Here is a 12,808-nt window from a genome sequence, read left to right as displayed (position 1 = left end):
CTAAATACAGCAAAAGATTTGAGTGCACAACGTTTGGTTTAGATTTGACAGCCATAATCAGCAATTGTGTACATTTGAGCTGAATGTGTCAAAATCTTAAAAATTAACAGGTGCCCAAGCAATTTCATGCTAGAATCATCATCCGGATGCCAAAATAAACTAAATACAGCAAAAGATTTGAGTGCACAACGTTTGGTTTAGATTTGACAGCCATAATCAGCAATTGTGTACATTTGAGCTGAATGTGTCAAAATCTTAAAAATTAACAGGTGCCCAAGCAATTTCATGCTAGAATCATCATCCGGATGCCAAAATAAACTAAATACAGCAAAAGATTTGAGTGCACAACGTTTGGTTTAGGTTTGACAGCCATAATCACCTTTTTATTGCTTTAAATGCGTTTTTAGCGCATGATTGTACATTTGAGCTGAATGTGTCAAAATCTTAAAAATTAACAGGTGCCCAAGCAATTTCATGCTAGAATCATCATCCGGATGCCAAAATAAACTAAATACAGCAAAAGATTTGAGTGCACAACGTTTGGTTTAGATTTGACAGCCATAATCAGCAATTGTGTACATTTGAGCTGAATGTGTCAAAATCTTAAAAATTAACAGGTGCCCAAGCAATTTCATGCTAGAATCATCATCCGGATGCCAAAATAAACTAAATACAGCAAAAGATTTGAGTGCACAACGTTTGGTTTAGGTTTGACAGCCATAATCACCTTTTTATTGCTTTAAATGCGTTTTTAGCGCATGATTGTACATTTGAGCTGAATGTGTCAAAATCTTAAAAATTAACAGGTGCCCAAGCAATTTCATGCTAGAATCATCATCCGGATGCCAAAATAAACTAAATACAGCAAAAGATTTGAGTGCACAACGTTTGGTTTAGATTTGACAGCCATAATCAGCAATTGTGTACATTTGAGCTGAATGTGTCAAAATCTTAAAAATTAACAGGTGCCCAAGCAATTTCATGCTAGAATCATCATCCGGATGCCAAAATAAACTAAATACAGCAAAAGATTTGAGTGCACAACGTTTGGTTTAGGTTTGACAGCCATAATCACCTTTTTATTGCTTTAAATGCGTTTTTAGCGCATGATTGTACATTTGAGCTGAATGTGTCAAAATCTTAAAAATTAACAGGTGCCCAAGCAATTTCATGCTAGAATCATCATCCGGATGCCAAAATAAACTAAATACAGCAAAAGATTTGAGTGCACAACGTTTGGTTTAGATTTGACAGCCATAATCAGCAATTGTGTACATTTGAGCTGAATGTGTCAAAATCTTAAAAATTAACAGGTGCCCAAGCAATTTCATGCTAGAATCATCATCCGGATGCCAAAATAAACTAAATACAGCAAAAGATTTGAGTGCACAACGTTTGGTTTAGATTTGACAGCCATAATCAGCAATTGTGTACATTTGAGCTGAATGTGTCAAAATCTTAAAAATTAACAGGTGCCCAAGCAATTTCATGCTAGAATCATCATCCGGATGCCAAAATAAACTAAATACAGCAAAAGATTTGAGTGCACAACGTTTGGTTTAGATTTGACAGCCATAATCAGCAATTGTGTACATTTGAGCTGAATGTGTCAAAATCTTAAAAATTAACAGGTGCCCAAGCAATTTCATGCTAGAATCATCATCCGGATGCCAAAATAAACTAAATACAGCAAAAGATTTGAGTGCACAACGTTTGGTTTAGGTTTGACAGCCATAATCACCTTTTTATTGCTTTAAATGCGTTTTTAGCGCATGATTGTACATTTGAGCTGAATGTGTCAAAATCTTAAAAATTAACAGGTGCCCAAGCAATTTCATGCTAGAATCATCATCCGGATGCCAAAATAAACTAAATACAGCAAAAGATTTGAGTGCACAACGTTTGGTTTAGGTTTGACAGCCATAATCACCTTTTTATTGCTTTAAATGCGTTTTTAGCGCATGATTGTACATTTGAGCTGAATGTGTCAAAATCTTAAAAATTAACAGGTGCCCAAGCAATTTCATGCTAGAATCATCATCCGGATGCCAAAATAAACTAAATACAGCAAAAGATTTGAGTGCACAACGTTTGGTTTAGATTTGACAGCCATAATCAGCAATTGTGTACATTTGAGCTGAATGTGTCAAAATCTTAAAAATTAACAGGTGCCCAAGCAATTTCATGCTAGAATCATCATCCGGATGCCAAAATAAACTAAATACAGCAAAAGATTTGAGTGCACAACGTTTGGTTTAGGTTTGACAGCCATAATCACCTTTTTATTGCTTTAAATGCGTTTTTAGCGCATGATTGTACATTTGAGCTGAATGTGTCAAAATCTTAAAAATTAACAGGTGCCCAAGCAATTTCATGCTAGAATCATCATCCGGATGCCAAAATAAACTAAATACAGCAAAAGATTTGAGTGCACAACGTTTGGTTTAGATTTGACAGCCATAATCAGCAATTGTGTACATTTGAGCTGAATGTGTCAAAATCTTAAAAATTAACAGGTGCCCAAGCAATTTCATGCTAGAATCATCATCCGGATGCCAAAATAAACTAAATACAGCAAAAGATTTGAGTGCACAACGTTTGGTTTAGGTTTGACAGCCATAATCACCTTTTTATTGCTTTAAATGCGTTTTTAGCGCATGATTGTACATTTGAGCTGAATGTGTCAAAATCTTAAAAATTAACAGGTGCCCAAGCAATTTCATGCTAGAATCATCATCCGGATGCCAAAATAAACTAAATACAGCAAAAGATTTGAGTGCACAACGTTTGGTTTAGGTTTGACAGCCATAATCACCTTTTTATTGCTTTAAATGCGTTTTTAGCGCATGATTGTACATTTGAGCTGAATGTGTCAAAATCTTAAAAATTAACAGGTGCCCAAGCAATTTCATGCTAGAATCATCATCCGGATGCCAAAATAAACTAAATACAGCAAAAGATTTGAGTGCACAACGTTTGGTTTAGATTTGACAGCCATAATCAGCAATTGTGTACATTTGAGCTGAATGTGTCAAAATCTTAAAAATTAACAGGTGCCCAAGCAATTTCATGCTAGAATCATCATCCGGATGCCAAAATAAACTAAATACAGCAAAAGATTTGAGTGCACAACGTTTGGTTTAGGTTTGACAGCCATAATCACCTTTTTATTGCTTTAAATGCGTTTGTAGCGCATGATTGTACATTTGAGCTGAATGTGTCAAAATCTTAAAAATTAACAGGTGCCCAAGCAATTTCATGCTAGAATCATCATCCGGATGCCAAAATAAACTAAATACAGCAAAAGATTTGAGTGCACAACGTTTGGTTTAGATTTGACAGCCATAATCAGCAATTGTGTACATTTGAGCTGAATGTGTCAAAATCTTAAAAATTAACAGGTGCCCAAGCAATTTCATGCTAGAATCATCATCCGGATGCCAAAATAAACTAAATACAGCAAAAGATTTGAGTGCACAACGTTTGGTTTAGGTTTGACAGCCATAATCACCTTTTTATTGCTTTAAATGCGTTTTTAGCGCATGATTGTACATTTGAGCTGAATGTGTCAAAATCTTAAAAATTAACAGGTGCCCAAGCAATTTCATGCTAGAATCATCATCCGGATGCCAAAATAAACTAAATACAGCAAAAGATTTGAGTGCACAACGTTTGGTTTAGATTTGACAGCCATAATCAGCAATTGTGTACATTTGAGCTGAATGTGTCAAAATCTTAAAAATTAACAGGTGCCCAAGCAATTTCATGCTAGAATCATCATCCGGATGCCAAAATAAACTAAATACAGCAAAAGATTTGAGTGCACAACGTTTGGTTTAGGTTTGAGAGCCATAATCACCTTTTTATTGCTTTAAATGCGTTTTTAGCGCATGATTGTACATTTGAGCTGAATGTGTCAAAATCTTAAAAATTAACAGGTGCCCAAGCAATTTCATGCTAGAATCATCATCCGGATGCCAAAATAAACTAAATACAGCAAAAGATTTGAGTGCACAACGTTTGGTTTAGATTTGACAGCCATAATCAGCAATTGTGTACATTTGAGCTGAATGTGTCAAAATCTTAAAAATTAACAGGTGCCCAAGCAATTTCATGCTAGAATCATCATCCGGATGCCAAAATAAACTAAATACAGCAAAAGATTTGAGTGCACAACGTTTGGTTTAGATTTGACAGCCATAATCAGCAATTGTGTACATTTGAGCTGAATGTGTCAAAATCTTAAAAATTAACAGGTGCCCAAGCAATTTCATGCTAGAATCATCATCCGGATGCCAAAATAAACTAAATACAGCAAAAGATTTGAGTGCACAACGTTTGGTTTAGGTTTGACAGCCATAATCACCTTTTTATTGCTTTAAATGCGTTTTTAGCGCATGATTGTACATTTGAGCTGAATGTGTCAAAATCTTAAAAATTAACAGGTGCCCAAGCAATTTCATGCTAGAATCATCATCCGGATGCCAAAATAAACTAAATACAGCAAAAGATTTGAGTGCACAACGTTTGGTTTAGATTTGACAGCCATAATCAGCAATTGTGTACATTTGAGCTGAATGTGTCAAAATCTTAAAAATTAACAGGTGCCCAAGCAATTTCATGCTAGAATCATCATCCGGATGCCAAAATAAACTAAATACAGCAAAAGATTTGAGTGCACAACGTTTGGTTTAGATTTGACAGCCATAATCAGCAATTGTGTACATTTGAGCTGAATGTGTCAAAATCTTAAAAATTAACAGGTGCCCAAGCAATTTCATGCTAGAATCATCATCCGGATGCCAAAATAAACTAAATACAGCAAAAGATTTGAGTGCACAACGTTTGGTTTAGGTTTGACAGCCATAATCACCTTTTTATTGCTTTAACCCTTGTGCCTTGGAATCAGTGACACCCTCTAAGAGTACATTTTAGCCAAATAAGTAATTCTACTTTGAGGTGTGATAACTAAGTCAATTTTTAACATTTTTTTTTATTTCAACCACTCAAAATGTTCATTGGCATCAGAACTATCCATACATATGAAGTTTTTTTTTTTTTTTTATGTATTCCCCCCTCTTAGGACAATACAAGCCCAAAGAATGGACTATGAAGAAAACGAACTGTGCTGTATACATGTATAAAAAAAAAATAAAAAAATAATACTTCATATGACATAATTAGAGCTTCGAATAAGGCAATAAGTTATAACAACAATTTTTTCAATGCATGCCAAATTTTTTGACAATGGCAATTTAACTCAGAACACCCTCTAAGAGTACATTTTAGCCAAATAAGTAATTCTACTTTGAGGTGTGATAACTAAGTCAATTTTTAACATTTTTTTTTATTTCAACCACTCAAAATGTTCATTGGCATCAGAACTATCCATACATATGAAGTTTTTTTTTTTTTTTTATGTATTCCCCCCTCTTAGGACAATACAAGCCCAAAGAATGGACTATGAAGAAAACGAACTGTGCTGTATACATGTATAAAAAATAAATAAAAAATTAATACTTCATATGACATAATTAGAGCTTCGAATAAGGCAATAAGTTATAACAACAATTTTTTCAATGCATGCCAAATTTTTTGACAATGGCAATTTAACTCAGAGCACCCTCTAAGAGTACATTTTAGCCAAATAAGTAATTCTACTTTGAGGTGTGATAACTAAGTCAATTTTTAACATTTTTTTTTATTTCAACCACTCAAAATGTTCATTGGCATCAGAACTATCCATACATATGAAGTTTTTTTTTTTTTTTATGTATTCCCCCCTCTTAGGACAATACAAGCCCAAAGAATGGACTATGAAGAAAACGAACTGTGCTGTATACATGTATAAAAAATAAATAAAAAATTAATACTTCATATGACATAATTAGAGCTTCGAATAAGGCAATAAGTTATAACAACAATTTTTTCAATGCATGCCAAATTTTTTGACAATGGCAATTTAACTCAGAACACCCTCGAAGAGTACATTTTAGCCAAATAAGTAATTCTACTTTGAGGTGTGATAACTAAGTCAATTTTTAACATTTTTTTTTATTTCAACCACTCAAAATGTTCATTGGCATCAGAACTATCCATACATATGAAGTTTTTTTTTTTTTTTTATGTATTCCCCCCTCTTAGGACAATACAAGCCCAAAGAATGGACTATGAAGAAAACGAACTGTGCTGTATACATGTATAAAAAATAAATAAAAAATTAATACTTCATATGACATAATTAGAGCTTCGAATAAGGCAATAAGTTATAACAACAATTTTTTCAATGCATGCCAAATTTTTTGACAATGGCAATTTAACTCAGAACACCCTCGAAGAGTACATTTTAGCCAAATAAGTAATTCTACTTTGAGGTGTGATAACTAAGTCATTTTTTAACATTTTTTTTTCTTTCAACCACCCAAAATGTTCATTGGCATCAAAACTATGCATAAATATAGTATATTTATTTATTATTATTATTTCCCCCCACCATAGGACAACAGAAGCCAAATAATAGATTATGAAGAAAATTAACTGTGTTGTATATATGTATAATAAAGAAATAAATTTGAATCTTTCATATGACATAGTTAGAGCATCAGGCAACACGGTAGCTTTGATAGAAAACTTTGGGGAAAAAAGTACTTTTTGTGGGGCTCCGGAGCGGCACCGGGACCCTCCGTGACTTTAGCCGCAAATTGTGTTTGATTTTCGGGTACAGGAAGGCCCGATTTACACCCCCATATCCGGCGTCGCACTTCAACGAGCCACGTATCTCTTGTGCTCACGGTTCCAGATATGTGTCAGATATGTGTCATTTTCCCCGTAGGACGTACGGTTCCGGACAAATAACGGAAAGAAAAAGCTCCATTACACCGATCCGTCCGTTTACTTTACCCGGAAATCGTGCGTGTTTTTCGGATAAATTTACACCGCCTGTATCCAATTGTATCCGGCGAACGGAAGTCAACACAGCGACGAGCTACATACCGTTGGGAAGCTACACGGCCCCCGCGGCATTCCAGGACGTGCTCATATGTTTGTTTATGTTTATTTTGTAGAAGTACTTACTTGCCAACTTGCATTTGCAGCTTTTTGTGTCTCCGATCGCCGTTCTTTTCCTTAGATCCAGGAAGCTCATGTCTCGTGCACGTTAGCCTCTTAGCACGTTAGCACGTTGTTGTGAATACAAACTAGCCGAATAAAAATCGAAGCTTAGCACTTTCACACGTAGAAATGCAACGGCCAGATAAGATAACCGACGAGGAATTCATCTCGACAACCGTTACATGTTACACTTCATAAGTTGCAAAAAAAAAACGTTTTTTTTGTTTTGTCTTATCCCTTCTGCTTATTGTTTTCACCGATCCATGCTCCTTGCCATGTTTTGAAGAATGCACGAAGGGAAATACGTCACCTCCACGTTGCACGCACGTTTGGCCACAATGGCACGCCTGCCCCCTGCAGCCTTGGCAGAGCAAATGTCAATGCTCGGCTGTTCAAAATGGATGATCGAACTGTGCATGCGTGTGGAATATGCACGCTATTAATTCTGAAGTTCTGAAGTGAAGAAAGAGAAAAAAAAAATTAAATAACAGCCTTCACACACTGAGGAAAACCGCTGTATTGCAACGACGCCCACCTCTAACAGTGGCTCATTTTGGGGACATAACAACGGCAAAGAGCATTGCCATTCGACCCCTCCCACTAGGGAACGTGCTTCCCACGTCCATGCAGACAAACAAACAGCATATCCCAACACGAAACATAAGTCAATAGCTCGCAATACCTTTTTCTGCACAAAAATATAAGTGGCGCGCGTGTACGCGCATCCACGAACACGCACGCGCGCCCACTAACGTGCACGCGCATCCACTAACATCCTGTCGAATGCACAATCAGTAAAAAGCACGAAGAAATAAGTCTGTGTGGAATATGGCGTGCTGGAATCAGTGCGGCGTTTGCAAGGAAAATCATTAATTGGCCTCTACCGCCACCTGGTGGATTTGGGGTGCGAAATCTTTCTCATGGCCATGGCACCGTCGAGGAATGTCCATAGAAGGATTTCATGCAGAAATCACGGAAATTGCAATAAAATACATGCAGTGTCCAATCGGTCCAAAAATGTCACTTATAATGTACATTAATGTTACGCGGTTGGCTAACGCCAATTCCAGGGATATTATAATAGATATCTCCCTCATGCAATGGCTGAGAAATGTTGGCACACTCGCATTTTGACGGTCCCCCAGTTTTCCAAAGCCGTGGCTCATTTTTTTTTGTTTTTTTGTTTTTTTTTGTTTTCCCCCTGCACAATCAACTCCTAATTTACATATTTGGCTAAGCAAATGGCACAAGGGTTAAATGCGTTTTTAGCGCATGATTGTACATTTGAGCTGAATGTGTCAAAATCTTAAAAATTAACAGGTGCCCAAGCAATTTCATGCTAGAATCATCATCCGGATGCCAAAATAAACTAAATACAGCAAAAGATTTGAGTGCACAACGTTTGGTTTAGATTTGACAGCCATAATCAGCAATTGTGTACATTTGAGCTGAATGTGTCAAAATCTTAAAAATTAACAGGTGCCCAAGCAATTTCATGCTAGAATCATCATCCGGATGCCAAAATAAACTAAATACAGCAAAAGATTTGAGTGCACAACGTTTGGTTTAGGTTTGACAGCCATAATCACCTTTTTATTGCTTTAAATGCGTTTTTAGCGCATGATTGTACATTTGAGCTGAATGTGTCAAAATCTTAAAAATTAACAGGTGCCCAAGCAATTTCATGCTAGAATCATCATCCGGATGCCAAAATAAACTAAATACAGCAAAAGATTTGAGTGCACAACGTTTGGTTTAGATTTGACAGCCATAATCAGCAATTGTGTACATTTGAGCTGAATGTGTCAAAATCTTAAAAATTAACAGGTGCCCAAGCAATTTCATGCTAGAATCATCATCCGGATGCCAAAATAAACTAAATACAGCAAAAGATTTGAGTGCACAACGTTTGGTTTAGGTTTGACAGCCATAATCACCTTTTTATTGCTTTAAATGCGTTTTTAGCGCATGATTGTACATTTGAGCTGAATGTGTCAAAATCTTAAAAATTAACAGGTGCCCAAGCAATTTCATGCTAGAATCATCATCCGGATGCCAAAATAAACTAAATACAGCAAAAGATTTGAGTGCACAACGTTTGGTTTAGATTTGACAGCCATAATCAGCAATTGTGTACATTTGAGCTGAATGTGTCAAAATCTTAAAAATTAACAGGTGCCCAAGCAATTTCATGCTAGAATCATCATCCGGATGCCAAAATAAACTAAATACAGCAAAAGATTTGAGTGCACAACGTTTGGTTTAGATTTGACAGCCATAATCAGCAATTGTGTACATTTGAGCTGAATGTGTCAAAATCTTAAAAATTAACAGGTGCCCAAGCAATTTCATGCTAGAATCATCATCCGGATGCCAAAATAAACTAAATACAGCAAAAGATTTGAGTGCACAACGTTTGGTTTAGATTTGACAGCCATAATAAGCAATTGTGTACATTTGAGCTGAATGTGTCAAAATCTTAAAAATTAACAGGTGCCCAAGCAATTTCATGCTAGAATCATCATCCGGATGCCAAAATAAACTAAATACAGCAAAAGATTTGAGTGCACAACGTTTGGTTTAGATTTGACAGCCATAATCAGCAATTGTGTACATTTGAGCTGAATGTGTCAAAATCTTAAAAATTAACAGGTGCCCAAGCAATTTCATGCTAGAATCATCATCCGGATGCCAAAATAAACTAAATACAGCAAAAGATTTGAGTGCACAACGTTTGGTTTAGGTTTGACAGCCATAATCACCTTTTTATTGCTTTAAATGCGTTTTTAGCGCATGATTGTACATTTGAGCTGAATGTGTCAAAATCTTAAAAATTAACAGGTGCCCAAGCAATTTCATGCTAGAATCATCATCCGGATGCCAAAATAAACTAAATACAGCAAAAGATTTGAGTGCACAACGTTTGGTTTAGGTTTGACAGCCATAATCACCTTTTTATTGCTTTAAATGCGTTTTTAGCGCATGATTGTACATTTGAGCTGAATGTGTCAAAATCTTAAAAATTAACAGGTGCCCAAGCAATTTCATGCTAGAATCATCATCCGGATGCCAAAATAAACTAAATACAGCAAAAGATTTGAGTGCACAACGTTTGGTTTAGATTTGACAGCCATAATCAGCAATTGTGTACATTTGAGCTGAATGTGTCAAAATCTTAAAAATTAACAGGTGCCCAAGCAATTTCATGCTAGAATCATCATCCGGATGCCAAAATAAACTAAATACAGCAAAAGATTTGAGTGCACAACGTTTGGTTTAGGTTTGACAGCCATAATCACCTTTTTATTGCTTTAAATGCGTTTTTAGCGCATGATTGTACATTTGAGCTGAATGTGTCAAAATCTTAAAAATTAACAGGTGCCCAAGCAATTTCATGCTAGAATCATCATCCGGATGCCAAAATAAACTAAATACAGCAAAAGATTTGAGTGCACAACGTTTGGTTTAGATTTGACAGCCATAATCAGCAATTGTGTACATTTGAGCTGAATGTGTCAAAATCTTAAAAATTAACAGGTGCCCAAGCAATTTCATGCTAGAATCATCATCCGGATGCCAAAATAAACTAAATACAGCAAAAGATTTGAGTGCACAACGTTTGGTTTAGGTTTGACAGCCATAATCACCTTTTTATTGCTTTAAATGCGTTTTTAGCGCATGATTGTACATTTGAGCTGAATGTGTCAAAATCTTAAAAATTAACAGGTGCCCAAGCAATTTCATGCTAGAATCATCATCCGGATGCCAAAATAAACTAAATACAGCAAAAGATTTGAGTGCACAACGTTTGGTTTAGGTTTGACAGCCATAATCACCTTTTTATTGCTTTAAATGCGTTTTTAGCGCATGATTGTACATTTGAGCTGAATGTGTCAAAATCTTAAAAATTAACAGGTGCCCAAGCAATTTCATGCTAGAATCATCATCCGGATGCCAAAATAAACTAAATACAGCAAAAGATTTGAGTGCACAACGTTTGGTTTAGATTTGACAGCCATAATCAGCAATTGTGTACATTTGAGCTGAATGTGTCAAAATCTTAAAAATTAACAGGTGCCCAAGCAATTTCATGCTAGAATCATCATCCGGATGCCAAAATAAACTAAATACAGCAAAAGATTTGAGTGCACAACGTTTGGTTTAGGTTTGACAGCCATAATCACCTTTTTATTGCTTTAAATGCGTTTGTAGCGCATGATTGTACATTTGAGCTGAATGTGTCAAAATCTTAAAAATTAACAGGTGCCCAAGCAATTTCATGCTAGAATCATCATCCGGATGCCAAAATAAACTAAATACAGCAAAAGATTTGAGTGCACAACGTTTGGTTTAGATTTGACAGCCATAATCAGCAATTGTGTACATTTGAGCTGAATGTGTCAAAATCTTAAAAATTAACAGGTGCCCAAGCAATTTCATGCTAGAATCATCATCCGGATGCCAAAATAAACTAAATACAGCAAAAGATTTGAGTGCACAACGTTTGGTTTAGGTTTGACAGCCATAATCACCTTTTTATTGCTTTAAATGCGTTTTTAGCGCATGATTGTACATTTGAGCTGAATGTGTCAAAATCTTAAAAATTAACAGGTGCCCAAGCAATTTCATGCTAGAATCATCATCCGGATGCCAAAATAAACTAAATACAGCAAAAGATTTGAGTGCACAACGTTTGGTTTAGATTTGACAGCCATAATCAGCAATTGTGTACATTTGAGCTGAATGTGTCAAAATCTTAAAAATTAACAGGTGCCCAAGCAATTTCATGCTAGAATCATCATCCGGATGCCAAAATAAACTAAATACAGCAAAAGATTTGAGTGCACAACGTTTGGTTTAGGTTTGAGAGCCATAATCACCTTTTTATTGCTTTAAATGCGTTTTTAGCGCATGATTGTACATTTGAGCTGAATGTGTCAAAATCTTAAAAATTAACAGGTGCCCAAGCAATTTCATGCTAGAATCATCATCCGGATGCCAAAATAAACTAAATACAGCAAAAGATTTGAGTGCACAACGTTTGGTTTAGATTTGACAGCCATAATCAGCAATTGTGTACATTTGAGCTGAATGTGTCAAAATCTTAAAAATTAACAGGTGCCCAAGCAATTTCATGCTAGAATCATCATCCGGATGCCAAAATAAACTAAATACAGCAAAAGATTTGAGTGCACAACGTTTGGTTTAGATTTGACAGCCATAATCAGCAATTGTGTACATTTGAGCTGAATGTGTCAAAATCTTAAAAATTAACAGGTGCCCAAGCAATTTCATGCTAGAATCATCATCCGGATGCCAAAATAAACTAAATACAGCAAAAGATTTGAGTGCACAACGTTTGGTTTAGGTTTGACAGCCATAATCACCTTTTTATTGCTTTAAATGCGTTTTTAGCGCATGATTGTACATTTGAGCTGAATGTGTCAAAATCTTAAAAATTAACAGGTGCCCAAGCAATTTCATGCTAGAATCATCATCCGGATGCCAAAATAAACTAAATACAGCAAAAGATTTGAGTGCACAACGTTTGGTTTAGATTTGACAGCCATAATCAGCAATTGTGTACATTTGAGCTGAATGTGTCAAAATCTTAAAAATTAACAGGTGCCCAAGCAATTTCATGCTAGAATCATCATCCGGATGCCAAAATAAACTAAATACAGCAAAAGATTTGAGT

The sequence above is a fragment of the Festucalex cinctus genome, chromosome 5 (assembly GCF_051991245.1).
Source record: "Festucalex cinctus isolate MCC-2025b chromosome 5, RoL_Fcin_1.0, whole genome shotgun sequence".
NCBI classification, from domain to species: domain Eukaryota; kingdom Metazoa; phylum Chordata; class Actinopteri; order Syngnathiformes; family Syngnathidae; genus Festucalex; species Festucalex cinctus.
The sequence above is the reverse complement of the archived record's forward strand: the minus strand, read 5'-3'. Positions refer to the sequence as shown.